Raw genomic sequence first — 17,954 nt, 5'->3', positions numbered from 1 at the left:
TTTATCCCTCATATAGACACTCATAAGGTTGAGGTCAGGTAAATACAGGGCCCAGGCCCCACTGGGCCCTAAAAAAGCAAACTTGATTGAATCCCAGAGAAAACGGCATCAAAAAAGAAAGTTGAAAGCATGGTGGCCAAGAGATCCCTGTTATCTCAACCTAACTCTGTCACAGAGTGGGGCAGAGGCTCAAGAGCAAGCCTGTGTGTCGGGTGGGTGGGGGGGGGAGGTGGAGGGGGGGGGGGGGGGTTTAAAACCGCCCAACCTACTGGATGGCTTAATTGGCTGGTCGCAACCCGAAACAGTTCAAAGATCTCAGACTGCTTCAAGTTATTAAGTAACTTCTGGATGTGTGGGGAAGGAAGCAACGCAATCTCATTGGAGGGCCCTTTTTTACTTCCTCTGTCTCCCAACATAATGCTTTTGAGAAATGTACACCCTCCTTTCTCCAGCCCAGACAAGCCTGCCTTAAGGTGATATATATTTCAACTGCCCGACAATCCGCCCAAGCAAACCTCACACCAACACGCACATTCAGCTCAGGCAGACAAAAAAGTTCTCAGTTTGCGGATTGTACATTTCCATTATTGAGGGAGAACCCAGTTACTAGCCCAGTCTTGCCAGAGGGAAGCCTCAACCCTGTAAGTCCTATAGAGGATCAGGACTCCAGGAGTGCTCTTGGGCTCTTCAACTCAGCTCACAGGACATAGCTGGGTTGAAGAGCTCATTAATAATGTTCATGGCCCCATACACATAAACAAGTTATGGATAGCCATTGTTAACTCCATGCACACTACAGTACTAGCCCTCAATAATCGTGCCAATAAAATGGACATTCAAGTGGACCTACTCAACTCTTTGTGTCATTTATTGATGAAAATTTAGAAAAACTAAATGCTCCTATAACCCAAGTGCAAGCAAACAAGGATGCTACCCTTACTAAATGATTGCACAAGGAAGTGGTTGACAAGTTAGAGCAGCTTCTGGTGATCTTTGAGCTAATCTTGGGGGAAGTGTGTGTGGACCAACTTCACCCGAATCGGTGAACATCCAGGTATCCTAGCATGCAAGGCACTAAGCAAACCCCATCGGCCCCGGGAGCCCAGAAGAGCGGAATCCGCTTGGCACAGAGTTGAAAAGGAGGGATACTCTACCTAGGGAGCCTACAAGCAGTTGGACACGTCAAATCCAGGAAACCACCCTGGACTAAGACACTGCACCGATGTACCCCCCTTTGATAAAGAGGTAAAAAAAAACTTGCCAGAAGGGCAGAAATTAGCCCCATCTAGGGTGTCTGGGAATCTAATCCCACACACAACAAGGATATTTGGGAAGGAGAGGGCCCGTTTGACATCACCCAAAACCGGCAGACAACCCTTAGCTGGCATGGACTGCACCAGCTATTGATAAAGCACCACAAATTAAAGAGAGCATCAGCTTGCCAATACAATCTAATGAAGCTGCTAAACACATTTTAAACAACGAGGACCTTTCTCAGCCCATTTCCGTATTCTGTCTTCACATAGAGATGTTCTTACTTGTAGGTGTGGTACACCACCAAGAAGGCCAACCAAGTCCGAAACCCAGAGTCAGCTAATTGGGAAAGAGACGTCACTATACCACACCGAAATAAAGCAGATGGATGAATTCCAGGCCTTCACTCCTAGGCAAGTGAAATAAACTAGTGACTCTTGGCCCAAGTCAGAGCTCAGCGGAACAGAAAGAACAGAGGCCCGGCTAAGGCGACAAGCTCTACAAGATCAATATTGAGAAGAGCATTGGGGTGCTACCCCCCCCCCTACACTGCTCTCTTGTCCCCCACTACCAAGCACTCCAGCCAGACAATTTAAGTAAAACCTGAGTGCAAACCTGCTGAGCAGAGAAGGACTATAAGGAGGCAAAACGTTCCGTAATGATGGAGCTGCCTGACATCTGCTTTATCTACAACCACCCATAGGATTGAATGGTGGTGCAATCCAGTGGTGTCACCAAGGAATGGAGTGGTCTAGCTATATGCTCTTGGAAAGTGGGGGGATTGTAGTAAAAAATTGAGAATGCCTCGGCAGTGGAATACCTGAACACATTTAATATCATAACGGTTCAGGGAACATGGGCCATAGTAAGCATCCCCCTTATGGGGTTCATGGAGTATAGTAGGTGTGCAGGAATAAACAGTCTTTATGGAAGAGCAAAGGGTGGTCTGGCAGTTTATGTAAAGTACTATCTATCTGCAAAAATTACGGGAATGGACATACAAGATCCCTGGTTAATGACTCTACGTGTGGATAACTGGATCCAGCAGCTGGCTGACCCTTTGATCTTCGTAAATGTTTACATTCACCCTCAAGGGAAATCTATTACAGTGGACAAGTTCATTTCACTTATGCTGCAGCTGGAAAACATCTGTCAGCCATCCAACCTGTTAATGAAAGGTGACTTCAAGTCAAACGTATTCCATCACCAGAATGACAATTGTGCTGATACAAGTGGGGTACTGCTAGAAAAATGTCATCCATGTTATAAGCGATAAGATAAGATTGGGCAAACACTACCAAGAGTCTATCTTATAGCGCTGAATGGTCACTTCCAGGGTGATATTCTATCATAATGGACCAGGTTGTCAGGCTCTGCTGTAGATATCTTAAAGTCTATCGCTTCTAAGGAGATAAACCCAATAGCAGCCTTTGAATACTTCATTGACCATTTGACAGCTAATTACTGTGACAAAAGTTCAAACAAGGGGGCGTTAATTGTGCATCAAAAGAGCTTTAACATGCACATCCATTTGATGAGATCTAAAATTGACAGAACCCACAGGCAACTATGGCACCTGCCCCAAAACATAGAGCAGTCACGCTCATTACATAGGGGCTGGAAGGCCTTAAAAAGAAAGATGTCGCCTGCAAGAGAAATAGGCAAGAAACCATATGGGGTAAGATCCTATAAGCCTCAAAGCAAAAAGACTGGAGGAAGTTTTGGAAACTGGTTAACGAAACTGACAAAGGCACAAGGGCAGCAGACAATGCTAACATCAGTGAGTATGCCTGGACAGAGTACTTGAAGTAGCAGCTTGCAGGAAGCTCGACTAACTTAAGGACTGATTAAGATATTGGCAAATGAGATGCACTGTCACAAAATGTGACGGATATCCCGTCCGCCATATTATTTGTTCCATAGGATATAATGAAATTGTAATACAGTGGACTGGATATGCGTCACATTTGTGATGGAGCATCCCATCCACTAGGATCATAATCATGCCATTAGCCTCTGCAACAATCCGATGTGAAAAGCACTAACTCTGACCCACTGGAGTACTCAGCCTTAGCGATAACCAAGATTTTCGAGAACTCATGCTCTGACTGTGCTCCCGAACCAAATGACATCTCTCAAGCACTCTTCATTTTTAAATGCTTCTGTATGGTTAAGCTACCTGGCAGCAATGTTTAAGACCGTATTAGTAGATGTGACCCTTCCAGGCAGTTGGGGAGGCTCAATCATCCATCCAATCTTCAAAGGAGAATCAGCCTTGTCTCCAACAAACAGCCAAGGGGCGCTTTCAAACCTGATGGCTGTAGGACTAATCATAAAAAGCCACTGACAACTGCACACCATTGGATTTGTGCTTATCACGATTTCAAAGGAGCGTTTGCTCCCATCCCAAGTGACAAGCTGTTGGAAAAGCTTTAGCATTGGGGTATCCCGCACAACCTCCTGAGGGAAAATAGGCTGCTCTATGCAAACACCTATGTTAAGATCAAGGACGGACATGGAAACTGTCGAAGGAGTTGAGGACATCTATTGGCCTAAAACAGGTGTTCTCACCCCCCACTTATTCATTCTGTGCATCTCAGACCTTTCTCCGCAACTTGATGAGTTGACATCTCATAACACGCGTCTTGGTGGTCTCCCCCTGTCAAATATACTCAATGCAGATGACCTGCTTCTTCTCAGTAACACCAAAACAGGGCTACGAAGCTAATGAATCCATTAGCGGTGTACTCAATTGACCACCAGTTACAGCTCAATCTTAAGAAATCCAAGTTCATCCCTTTAAACCGAAATATTTCAAAGCAGAGTGTTGTAACCTATGTTATAGACCGCCTCTCTCTCTCTATCCCCCTCCCTTCACCTGGCACATGGTACGGTCGTAGAACCTTCAAGTGAAGGCTGTGATAGAATGTTGTTGAATCGGCCTGACCAGGGCTCTGACAAGCAGGGGGCATCGTTTACTTCTATCTGATTGAATAAAGTACTTCCAGTTAACATCTTGTGAACCCTTCTTTACTACATTTTGTGGCGACGAGGACCGGATGCTGTGTCAGGGACAGCGGGGTCCCCCCCCCCCTGAAACGTTGAGAAGCTTGATTGGAGCGACATTGAGTGTGATATCAGTATGGAAAGGCGCAGCATCGGATTATCGGATGTCGTGAGGAAATCAGGGTGATGGACACTATAATGTAAGCCTACTACTGGAGCCTGGTGAGTGAAAGTGAGCAGCGAAAATAACATCTACACAACGCAGCCCTGAACCTCCCGTAAGTGGACAGACAATCAAATATCATTCAAATCGTACCTTATCGTTGTGCTGCGGTTCTCACCTGGCGCTGCCTTTCCTGCTGCAAAGGTTTTTAAGGGTGCCGATTTGGACAGTGAGGGGGCTTAAAAGTGTCCTTTTCCCCATGGAGTCTCTCGTGGGTGTTGGCCCGTCAAGGAGGTTCACTGCGGAGGTGAGAAGGAGAGGAGATTCCTGTCCCTCAGGCAGGCGCACTGCATTTCGGCGGTCTCTGAGGGGTTTGTGAGGAGGTATTTCTGAGCAGTCAGCGTGTCAGTGGAAGCGGAGCAGCGGCGCAGAGGGAAGTTAGAGAGACAGTAGCGCACGCTGTTTCCTACGGTGACGGCGTCCCGTGTAGAGGAGTCGCTGGAGGAGGAGGCGACCGAGGCTGATTGTCGGTGTCTTCAGGACGTTGGGAGTTGTGGCGATTTGGGACGGTGGAGCAGGATTCTCCTTTCTGAAGAGTCGCGGACTTTGCCACCCTCAGAGGTGACTAGGACTTCCTCTCACAGGAAGTTCCCGCCTGCTGGCGTAAGGAGGTACCGGTTGGCTCTGGGAGAAAAAAAATCAACAGCAACTCAGAGAGGACTTGTTTCATATCCTTTAACAGCGTTCCTAAAGGGACTCCTCAACTGTTTAGTGTGCTGAGGGAAACCAGCCATACAATATATCCTTTGGCAGTAAACGTTCCAGTTTTTTGATTATAAGTGAGGGAAAATATATTATTAAAAGTGGTACTTCCCTTCACCTCCTGGAGCTATTCTAAGTTTCACTCTACCCCTTGCTTAGTTGGTTAATTTTGGGGTGTGAGGAGCTTTTGGTGATTCTGTGGGGTGACACTTTTCATGGCCATGGCGGGAGCAGGCATGAGTCAACCGCCACCATTTCTAAATGAATTGGGGGAGCCAGACATTCCCTGGAGGAGGTGGGAAGGCATTTTTAAGTCCTACCTTATAGCGATAGGGGGTGGAAATTATTCTAATGTGAGAAAACAACACATTTTACTTCACAATTTAGGAATTTAAGGCAGAAAAATATTTGAGGATATTACGGGGAGGTTGGTTGAAGATGATCAGGAGGAAGAGGTTGAGGGTACAAATGTGTATGAATATACCCTGAGGAAATTGGAAGCCCATTTTAAAGTTAAGACACACATTTTTTAAGAGGGTGGAAAAGAAAGATGAGAAGGTTACTGCATATGTTGCTGTTCTGAGGGGATTATCAGCCACGTGTGAATTTGGGCCACTCACTGATTCATTGATTAGATACCAACTAGTGAGATGTACGAATGACCCTAAGATTCAAGAGGAACTGCTCACTAGGAACCCTGATCTAGAAGAAGCTTTAAGCATAGCAAAGGGTTTGGAGCACACAGCCATCTGAATGAAGGAAATGAAAATTCATGAAGGGGTAAACAGAGAAATGAGTGAGAGTAAGACTGTTTCTGATGGGGAGACTGTATGTCAGGTGGGGAAAAAAGTAAGAGAGAATCAATGCAGTAAATCAGAGGGCCTAGTATGTTTCAAGTGTGGCAGCTCGAATCATTTGGCGAATAATTGGAAGTGCCCGGCAAGGAATGTATTGTGTAGAAAATGCAATAGGAGGGGGCACTTTTCAAAAGTTTGAAAAAGGTGCATGCTATAGAAAATGGTTTTTTTTATTGAAGTTAATTGCAACCTCTTAAATCAGATACAAAAAGTATAAATTTCACAGATATACTATTAGCAATATCATTCTTTCCAATATAAGGCATAGTATACAGAAAATCCCCACATTTTTTCAAACTTTTTTATCCCCGAGCCATTTTGCATACATTTGTTCGCTTTTCCTGACCCTTTTCATTTTATCAAACCACTCCTGAAACGTCGGAGACTGTGATGAACGCCAGTTCTGCAATAACAAAGATCTGGCGACTGCCATTACAATATACACCAATTTTGCCAAATAATCTGAAAGTTTGCAATCAGGATCAAAACCAAACAGTAATAATTTTACGTTACAGGAAATTGGAATCACATAGTAAGTTTTAAGAAAGGCAAAAATTTCATCCCAGTATGGCTTAATTTTCGGACAGTAAGCCATAATGTGAGACCAATTGGCTGGGTCACATTGAAGGCATCTAAAGCAATTAGTAGACGTATTATGATACATTTTGGCAATAACTGCAGGAGTGCGGTACAAAAGCCATTTGCTAAAAAACAACATTCTACGCCAATTGGTGCCGCGTAATGATCCAAAGTTAAACCTATTAATAGTTTTCCACATATCACTAGGTAACACTAAATTCTCCTGTACATGCCATATTCGTATAGCTTTAGAGCTCAACTCTCCTTCCCTGCTCTGTACCAAACAATGTTTCCATTCCCCGGGTTTCTTAATTGAGACATTCACAAAAAGATCTGCTGCCAACGGGAAGGGATACTAATATGGCTTCGGGTGTAATTGCGCCAGAGATTTATGAATCACATTATAGGACCCGATTAACAAAAAGTTGCCAGGGATTAAACGTTTCATTGCATCCACAGCTAACCAGGAACCATTCCCCATGAAATCTGCTATGCTTTTAAACCCAGCGCGCCCCCAATTTAGAATAATTGTGGGTTCGACTTTGATCCCTAAAAAAGCAAAAACGCCAATTAGGGGAGTTGTTAAATTAAAGAGGGGGAGTGAGTATCTCTTAAGCATGGCATCCCGTCGTTTGAAAAACCAATTCAGGGTCTTACATCGAACAAATTTAGGTGATTTAGGCACAAGAAGGGGGGATGGGATCTGACTCTCTAAACAAATAAACTCAAAGAAAAAATTTATAAATAAGCCTGCGCCTGGAATTGTATTTTTAAATCTATCTAAATACTGCACAAAATACGCATTATAATAATCTTTTAAATTGGGTAATGCAAGTCCTCCATGTTCTGTTTCTTCGCATAAAGTCCCTATGGCAATTCTAGTTTGTTTTTTTGCCCAGACAAATGCCGAAAACATAGATTCTACTCTAGAAAAAAAGACGCCAGGCAAAAAATACGGAAGTGGTAGAAAATAAGAAGTTAAAAAGGGGAAGTATGGACATTTTAATCAGGGCGACCCGGCCGAGAATAGATAACGGTAGTGAATCCCACCGAGCGAACATTAAACAAACCTTTCGAAGCAAGGGGACAAAATTAAGTGGGTATAAATCCTGAATTGTAGAAGAAAATAAGATCCCTAAGTATCTTTTAGGTTTTGGGTTGATACAACCATACAGGTCTGGATGTAATACTGGGTTCCCCCCCCCCCACAAACCAGAATTTCTTTTTTTTTTTTTTATTAATTCGATAGCGCCCTAGAGCCTCGAATTCTTAAAAAATCTGAAGATCCTGTGTCTGTGATTGGAGATCCGGTTTAATTAATAGCATTATGTCGTCCGCATCTAACTTTATCTTAGCCATAGAAATGACCGGGGGAATAATCTGTACGCAATTACGAATAGCTACAGCCAGTGGTTCAATAAAGTAGGCAAAAAGGATAGGAGACAAAGGGCAACCTTGCCTAGTCCCCCGCTGGACTAAAATTGAACCAGCTGAAAGTTTATTAATAAATATATTAGCTGTAGCACCAGAGTACAAATTCTGTATCAGATTAATAATTTGTTGTGGAATCCCAAAATATTTCAAAATAATAAAAAGTGTATCCCAGACCACCAAATCAAATGCTTTTTCTGCATCTAACAATAGAACCAAAGCCGGCAGCCCCCGTGAATCAAAGTAATCTAATGCCTCAATCAGAAAATGTGTGTTTGTAAATAAATGCCTTCCTTTAATAAACCCATTTTGATCGGGATGGATCAAATCAACCGTGATATTGTTAAAACGAAGTGACATTAATTTGGTGACGATTTTGGAATCCGAATTTAATAGCGTGATCGGTCTATATGAATTAGGGTCCTTAGGATCTTTCCCTTTTTTCCAAAAACTAACAACCGTGCCTTCATGAAAAGATGCGGGAACTTGCCCACCATTGTGCATAGAATTTAACAATGACAGAAACAAATCACGGAAAGAACTAAAAAAAAAACTTTAAAAACTCTGCAGGAACGCCATCTGGACCACAGGCCTTACCCAATGGAAGATCCTTAACAACCACTTCCAATTCCTCCCTGGAAAATGGGCTTCGCATAATTAATTGATCGTCTAATGATAAACTGGGAAGTACATATCTCCCCAGAAAATCAGACAAATTTTGATGGTCAATGGAACACTGTGTACTATAAATTTTATAATAATGGGATAACATTATTGAACTTATTTCTACCGGATCAGATGTCTCAATATGGGTTACTGGACTTTTTAAAGAGTGTATCAAATTTGTGGTAGCTTGTTCTTTAACCTGCCAGGCTAAAAATTTGCCCGTAAAGTTACTTTCTTCATAGACTTTTTGAGATTGTCTACGAAAAACCTCTTCACTCTGAGCAAAGTAATGGGCACTAAGTTCCTGTTTAGCTTCACTAAGTTGCTTCTGAACGTCACTAGTTGGATTGCAATATCGTTGTGCTGTTAAAGCTTGAATTCTTTGTACCAAAGAATTCCTAATATTTTTTACAACGAGCCAGTCAGCCGCATCTTTGCTCATGACTATACCCCTAATAAAAGCCTTCAGGGAATCCCAAATGATGTGTACGGGAGCTGTGCCAGTATTTCGAGCGATAAAATCCGTAATCTCTACTTTGAGTGCAAAAACCCAATTTATCTCTTGTAAATATGCTTTATTAAAGATCCATCATTTAGGAATTTGAGTGTTGTCTCCCAAAACAAAATCAATGACCACCATCGCATGATCTGAAAAACCATTATGACAGATTTTCTGAGAAGAAAAATTAATTGCCTAGAGGCCAAAAAAAAATCAATGCGGGAGGATGATTTAAACCTGCCCGACCAGCAGGTAAAGTCCGTTTGTCGTGGATTTTTCAAGCGCCATGGATCACATAAATCAAGTATTGACACATTATGTAGCATGGTCTTAAAAGATTTAGGTTTAGACTGTCTACTAGAGGATGTGGTAGAGTCTAAATTAGGATTCATAAGTATATTTAAATCGCCGCCGATTATAATATCTCCCACCAATAGCAAGGACTGAAACATAGCGTCGTACATCTGAGAGTTATCCTCTATAGGGGCATAACAACTAACAAAGGTAATAAGCCTTTGTTGATTTTTAATACTACACGAAGCCCAGCACCAACGACCTAGACCATCCACCTCCGTCTGAATAATTTCAGCCTCCAAATTTTTATTCAAAAATAGAGCGACTCCCCGTTGTGAACTGATGGCGCATGAAAAACCACGTAACAAAGTCCATGCTTTAAACATCGAAAAATCCCCCTTTTTGGAAACGGGGAGATGAGTCTCTTGCAACATTATACCAGCGGGATTCTCAGTCCTAATCCAAGACTCTATGGCTCGCATTTTTTTCTTATTATTGAGGCCATTGACATTAAACGGAATTAATTTCAAGCCCCCATCATTAGACACAGCACATATTGTAACTTATATGCACCAAACATTGTGACAGCTTAAATAGTACAATCCCAGCTTTTTTCATACACAAAAAAACTCTTCAGAAGAATCTTTTCCAATAAGAACATTAATGCTACAAAAAACTTCTCAAATTTTCACCTTTTTTGTACCAACTACCTGTGCCCCCCCAGACTTCACCCGTGGCCATCTTCCTACTGCCCTCTCCCACGCCTGCCACTGAGTCTTAACCCCTACCATAGAGGTGTCTTGGTGTTACACCCAAGGCCCTCCCAAACACCCCCCCTCCACTCCCTGCCCCCCCTCCATACCAGTTACAACACCATCCTCTGATGAATTAAGAAAGAACAAAGAGAAAAAAGGAGAAAGAAGCAAAAGAAAAACACAGAGGTATATTAAATGTCTAGCCAGGCGACATTTTGCTAAACAGATCTTGTGCCTCATCTACGTCTGTCAACAATTAAAAATTTGCCTTTAATCAGCACTTTTAGGGGCCGATTAGGATGGAGGATTTTCCGCCTCCTCCGGGCCGGTGGAAGCCACCTCCGGCCCGGAGGAGGCAGAAAATCCTCTGCGGAGTCACCAAAGACCCACCGCCGCATTACGATGGCTGGTGGGTCTTGGTTTCTGTCCGCTGCTTTTCCGCCGCGGTCGGATTACAACCGCGGCGGAAAAGCTCTCATTTGGCTGGCAGTGTCTATCAGACACCAATTTGACAACAGTTTCTTAGAGCGCACAGCAAATTTAGGAAAATAGTTCTCTAATAACAAAGTACTTGGTGCTCCAGATAGATATGAGCCTGTTGCCTCAGCTACAAACAAGACCACATGTGTGGTCTGACAAGTTACCAATGATCCACCGAGCACTCAAAACATCAATTAAAGTCCACAAATCTGTATTCTCCTTCTTCAGTTTGTCTTATTCTTTATTCTTATACTTTTCTTCATCCAAAGTAAACCAAAACAGCATTCTTCATCCAAAGTATTTCAATATAACAGCCAACACGTGTTTCGTCTAGACCGTCTTGGACATTAAGACTTCGTCAGGGCTGTAAATAATTACAGTATGTAACTAAATGTCACTTATGTATTTTACATATTAATAACTTAATTTTCGAGTGACGACCACCCAGAATTCGTGGGGTATAGTAAAGTCATCTTTTGTAGACCCTATTACCAAGCGAAACTAGATTCACCGCAGTGCAATACAGTGTAAAAATCAAGGAAAGTCTAAACTAATCAGTATAATCAGTGGGAGAACCTATAGATAAATCGCAAAGTAAATGTCATATTTTTGAAAATTTAACATACCAGTACAGGTCCAGTTTAAATCATTTTCATGGGGTTCTGTCCACTGTATCCTATTTGACGTTATAACTGTAATAGCAAACAACAACATGTCCCCCTGTCATGAGCCACAACCAAAATCTATTCTAGTGAAGAAAAAGAGAAACATACATTTAGCTACCATGGCATAGATCATGTTAAGAGAGACCCTAGAGGTGGCAACAGAACAATTCAATTACGCCGCAGAGAAGTTATGTGGCTGATGAAACTTAAAGCCGTTGAACTAGGCCTTAACATTGATAATGAATTTGAATATTATTTGGGCCAAGAGTGAAATGTAATTAATGGTATATGTTGGATATTGTGTACTGTGTATATAATAGCTATGTACTTATTCTCTTCTATCCTGTCAGTACCTATACCCTCTCTATCTGACACCCCAGAACTTGGATACAAGTAAGATAATTATTAAAGATAATACTAGATTTTTCTCCCCCATGTCATCAGCCGCAACCAATCATATTTATTACAAATAACTATGAGGATGAAGGTAGCAGCAATAAAGGAATTGGATTGCCCATTATTCATTTAGCAGAGATATAACGCAAAAAATGGTTTATTTTGTTACTCTGTGAACAGATTAAATTTGTAAGGAGAATGAGAAGATGTACAGCTACTAACTAAATTGTAGTTGTACTAAGTATTAGGATTAATGTTGCTAAAATTGATATTTTTTATCTTACAATGGGAATACCTAATTATAATACAAAGTTAAGATGGTACTCGAGACTTGAGAATCTAACAAACCATTTAAAAATGGAGCTGACGCAACTTGCGTCGCAATATAAACTTCAAGTTCCGGGAGCCTAATAAACCATTTAAATATGGAGCAGACACAACTTGTGTCGCGATATAAACTTTGAATTTGAATGTTATGGTTTCAATAACAAATATTGGCTACTCTAATGAAAACGATAACACATAATACTAATTTAGGATTGTGCCTGTATTCGAAAATAATAATAAGCTACTTTAAGATGGCGCTGATATAGCGCATGTTATATTACGAGTAAAATAACTAGGCAAAGATGGCACCTATACTCTATGATTACACTTAGCCATTCCAAGATGGCGCTGATGTGGCACGCGAAGATTTGCGCACATTGTATTAAAAGTGGAATAACTAGGCAAAGATGGCGCCTATACTTTAGGACTATAAATAGCCATTCAAAGATGGCGCTGATGTGGCACGCGAAGATTTATCGATGGGTTTCCAAGATACACGGTAGGCGGAATGGGCAATAGATACGCATATTGACATTAGATTTAAATATAAAATAAGGATGAGATTCTTACTGTCGTTACCTTTGCTTCATAGAACAAAGGACCAGGATTAACCGATATTTACGGGATTTGCGATAAGGAATATAACTACAGGTAATAATATTATAATATTAAAATAAGATCTGATATAACTTAACCGTTACAGTTTGAAATAGAGTAATAATCGAGTTTAGTCGTTGGTAATACTGTGTAATTTTGCAGCTTTATAATAATGCCCGTTACGAAGGGACGTTAGGATTTAACTATTAGGCTACACCTGATTTAGTAAGAGGTGATTGTGAGTTATGTCGGAAGTAAATTACTTCACAATAAGATAAATGTACTGTGATATTAACTACTTAGAACTATCAGTAAAATTAGAATAAAACTGACATATAACTCATTACTTTAGAAGAAAGAACGGAGGATAAGGATACTCAAATACTGAGACGCTAACGATACCGTGCCACCGAATTTTCCACTTCTTACTAAAAGGTGAGCAAGTGTGATATACATGAAATGTACTTTATAATCCACTAGAATAGATTTTGGTTGTGGCTCATGACAGGGGGACATGTTGTTGTTTGCTATTACAGTTATAACGTCAAATAGGATACAGTGGACAGAACCCCATGAAAATGATTTAAACTGGACCTGTACTGGTATGTTAAATTTTCAAAAATATGACATTTACTTTGCGATTTATCTATAGGTTCTCCCACTGATTATACTGATTAGTTTAGACTTTCCTTGATTTTTACACTGTATTGCACTGCGGTGAATCTAGTTTCGCTTGGTAATAGGGTCTACAAAAGATGACTTTACTATACCCCACGAATTCTGGGTGGTCGTCACTCGAAAATTAAGTTATTAATATGTAAAATACATAAGTGACATTTAGTTACATACTGTAATTATTTACAGCCCTGAAGAAGTCTTAATGTCCAAGACGGTCTAGACGAAACACGTGTTGGCTGTTATATTGAAATACTTTGGATGAAGAATGCTGTTTTGGTTTACTTTGGATGAAGAAAAGTATAAGAATAAAGAATAAGACAAACTGAAGAAGGAGAATACAGATTTGTGGACTTTAATTGATGTTTTGAGTGCTCGGTGGATCATTGGTAGTCTATCAGACACCGCCAGCCAAATTAGGATGCATTTTTAAACATGCTTTTCCGCGGCGGTTTTTCCGCCGTGGAAAAGCATGTGTACTTTTGATTTTGGGGGCCCGTTCCGGGCCCCCAGGGTGTAGGCGGGTGGGAGGTGCACATGGGGGGTACCTATGGTACCCCCCAGTATTTACATGCACAAAGCGGCAGGCACTGCGCGGTGCCTGCCGCTTTGTGCATGTAAATGTAAAACATGCACTTTTAACATTGCGGCGGGTGCTGCTTGAAGCAGCACCCGCCGCAATGTTAAATATCCAGGATGTGACCGCCAGGGTGGCGGTCACATCCTAATTTGCACGGAGGGACCGCCGCAGCCCATGCGGATGGTCCCTCCACCTCTGGGATGGCGGACGGACGCAAGTCCGTCCGCCATCCTAATCGGCCCCTTAGTTTCGACTGTTGCGCAATTGAGGCCTGGGCCCCCTTAGCCTTAAACAGGTGTAGAATTTTTACGAACTCTTTTCTGCGTGGGCTGCAGCAGCTGACATGTCGGAAAATATTCGACATTTGGTGGTGGCATTTGCTGCAAATTGACCTTGTTTAATAGCCCTAGACAAAATTGTTTCTTTAATACGAATGTCTGCAAAATTTAAGAGAATAGTTCGGAGAAGAGTAGAGTTTGGAAATGGCTGAGCAGGCACCCGATGAGCTCGGGTGATTGTCAAGTCCCCTTTGAACTCCGGAATGACTTCGTGCAAAAGAAAAGAAGAAACCCATTGGACCATATTAGACCCCTCAATGCCTTCTGGAACCCCTACAATTCTAAGGTTCGATCTTCGATTGAAATTTTCCAGTTCATCAAGCTTAGCTTCCAAAGCCTTAGATGTTTTGGAGACAATTTTAACGCACGTCTTAACTTCAGACATCTCGTCTTCTAAACCGGAGATTCTGCCTTCGGCTTCCTGAAGGCGAGCAGGAAATGAGGAGACTAGATCCTCAATTTTATCCAGTCGTAGTTGAATCCCAGCCAACTCTGCCCTCTGGACCTGTTTGACTTCTCGTATTTTGTCTAGTATCAAATTAAACATATCTTTAACCGACAGCTCCGATGTCCCAGTAGACTGAGTAGTGTCGGTATCCAGAGCTAAGATAGGGCTGAGCAGATCTATTTCCTCCATTACGGCAGGCGCCGTAAGAGCAGTGGCCGGATTCCCCGTGTTACCTACTCCATTATTTGTAGCTGTGCCTGTAGCTACTGCAGCAACCGTTGCCTTTGGGATCCCAGTCATCAAGGGGCAAGAAGATGTTATATCGGTCTTGTTTGATATTAGACCACCAGCCTGCGAAAATGAGATGCTTGTAGCAATCGTTGACAGAGGTAGGCCGGGGTCTAAACCAGGAGTAAGCAGAGTGGGGCTGCTAGAATTGGTCTCGAACAAAGGAAACTGCTTTAGAGGCTTATTAATAACCGGTGTTTTCAGCTGTATGGCAGCTCTCAACGAGTCTTGATTAGGACCCCCCGTCTGCATTATTTCAGATATTGGATAATGTTGAAAGAGAGGAAGGGGGTGAGAAAACGTACATTTTTCAAGTGGATGATGACAATGCTAATGATAACAACACTTACCCTAAATGTGAAATTACTCTTGATGGGGAAAAGTTCCAAGTGTATGCTGATTCATGCTCTCCTTTTACTTTGATTGACAAAAGCATTTTTGAGGAGAAATTTGCAAAACAACAAGTTAAGCTAGAGCAAGCTGATATATGCCCAGCGGGTTACAATAGGGGACGCATCCCCTTAGAAGGAATGACTAGGATGAGGATTTCATTTAAGAACAGGCACACAGTAGGTAAGGTTTATGTCTCCACAGGGGGTTCAAGTCTTCTGGGGTGGAAACATAAGAAGGAGTTAGGGATCACCCTGGACCCCAACAACAGAGAGCAGGTCTTACTGGCGGAATCTCCCAGGATAGCGGAAAATCTTACTACAGAATATAAGGAAGTGTTTAGTGAAAACCCGGGAGTGCTTAAGAACTACATGCATAAAATCTTCCTTAAAGAAGGGGCTGTACCTGTTGTACACAAAACCTGGTCTTTTCCCCTGCGCATGAGGGAGCCATTGAAGTGGGAATTGGAAAAACTTGTCAGCCAAGGTGTCATCAAGGAGACTGAAAGCTCGGCGTGGTTGGCCCCAGTCGTTATCACAACCAAGGACGGGGGGAGGAACATAAGGCTCTCTGTGGACTTGAGAGACTTAAATGCCAACATTCTACTGGATAGATATCCGCTCCCGAGGATAAGCAAGATGCTGAGCACAATTCAGGGGGCCAAATATTTTTGTGTTTTAGAGCTTTCATTGGCATATTATCAAATTAAACTACATCCTGAGTCCCAGTGACTAACAGCTCTTACGACCCCTTTTGGAAATTTTTAATTTCTGCGGATGCCATTTGGTCTGGCGTCCGCAGCTGCAGCTTTTCAACGTGTGATGCAACATGTTCTCAAAGACTGTGTCAAAACGATGTGCTTCCAGGATGATATCTTGATTTACGGATCGAGCGAAAAAGAGCACAATGATAACACGAAGGAGGTTTTAGAGAGACTAAAAGAAGTGGGATTCACTACAAAAGAGAGCGAGCAAGTGTAAATTGGGAGTGGGTTCAGTGGATTATCTGGGACACACAATCTCGGAAGAGGGCATTAAACCTAAGTGTGATCTGGTTAATGCTGTGAGAGATGCCCCCACTTCCACCAACAAGGAAGACGTCATGTCATTTCTAGGATTGGCAGAATACATGGTGAAATTCATCAAAGATTTTGCCACAATGTCACACCCCCTAAGAGAGTTGGTCAAGAAGGACAGCATTTTCATCTGGGGTAAAGATCAAGAGATGGCTTTGTCCAACATAAAGAAAGCAATCATAGAAGCACCATTCATTGGAAAATTCAATCCAGAATGGGACACCATAATTTCAACGGGTACTAGCAACAAAGGGATTGGTGCCACCTTGGCACAAAGGGTGGTTAACCAGGTGAAGGTGGTAGCGTTTGCGTCCAGGACGCTTACAGGTCCTGAAGCCAACTACTCCACAGTGGAAAAAGAGGCTCTAGCCGTCTATTGGGCCATCAGGCACTTCAAGTTTTACGTTTGGGGTGTTCCATTTGAAGTGCAGACGGACCATAAACCGTTGGTGTCGATGTTCGCTAAAAAAAATGGAAAACATGACCACTCGCATTTCTAAATGGGTTTTAGGTCTGCAAGGTTACAATTTCAGAACAGACTAGCTTAGTTGTGTTAACGAGACTCAGAAGGTACGTCTGTAGGCAAACCATTTGGTTTGGTCATGAAGCCCTCACCCACCAACCTAGTTGGTGGCATGCTTCATCATCGGGCCCACCACAGTGACACCGAATGTGTCCCGGGTGTGCTGCGACTCCAGATTACTGAGGAGCTGGTATGCTTGCTGAGTGTGCAGTGAATAGTGGGTATGAACGTGATGTTTAAAAGCTATGCAGGTGGTCCCAGTTCCCGAGGGTATAAGGAAAATTTTAATGTCTGGGCCCCTGCTAGCAGATAAAAAGGCATGCGGACGATGTGGAGTGTATTATGAGCTCCTACGTCCTGTGTGGTCTACATGTTTCAGCCAGGCCTTTTGATAAAACTGGCTTTCCTCAGGACCAATGAGTATGTGTGAGTGAAAAATAAATTATATTAAGTGGTTTAGTGTGTGATAAAAAAGGTGTCGCACTCGCTAAGGTGCTGTACGTGTTAGAGGGGGATTCCCTCTGCTTTACTGTACATAAAACACAGAGACACAAACAGACATACAAGGGAGAACCAATGAGAATGGTATTCAGGTAACACAACATAGTGCCGACTTCTAAGGTGCGTGAACGACCTAGAGCGGCAGTTTGAACGTGGCCATGACGGTTTTCATGGCTGATGTGATTTACAGCGGGAATTTTTACAGCGTAGTGGTGGTGGTGGGCTACACAGCGATACGAGCATAGCGTGAGGTACAGGTAAGTACAATACATAATTCCTCACACTTGCTACTTGCTGTTAAAGCCTCCTGGGTCACCTGGCAGGGAGAGAAGACCCTAGGCATTTGTGAAAAGGCATAGGTTAGGACTGAACCTGTGGAAAGAAAATGCTGCTTACCCAGAGCGT

Source organism: Lissotriton helveticus, chromosome 3_1 (assembly GCF_964261635.1).
Source record: "Lissotriton helveticus chromosome 3_1, aLisHel1.1, whole genome shotgun sequence".
Lineage (NCBI taxonomy): Eukaryota > Metazoa > Chordata > Amphibia > Caudata > Salamandridae > Lissotriton > Lissotriton helveticus.
Note: the sequence above shows the minus strand (reverse complement) of the source record.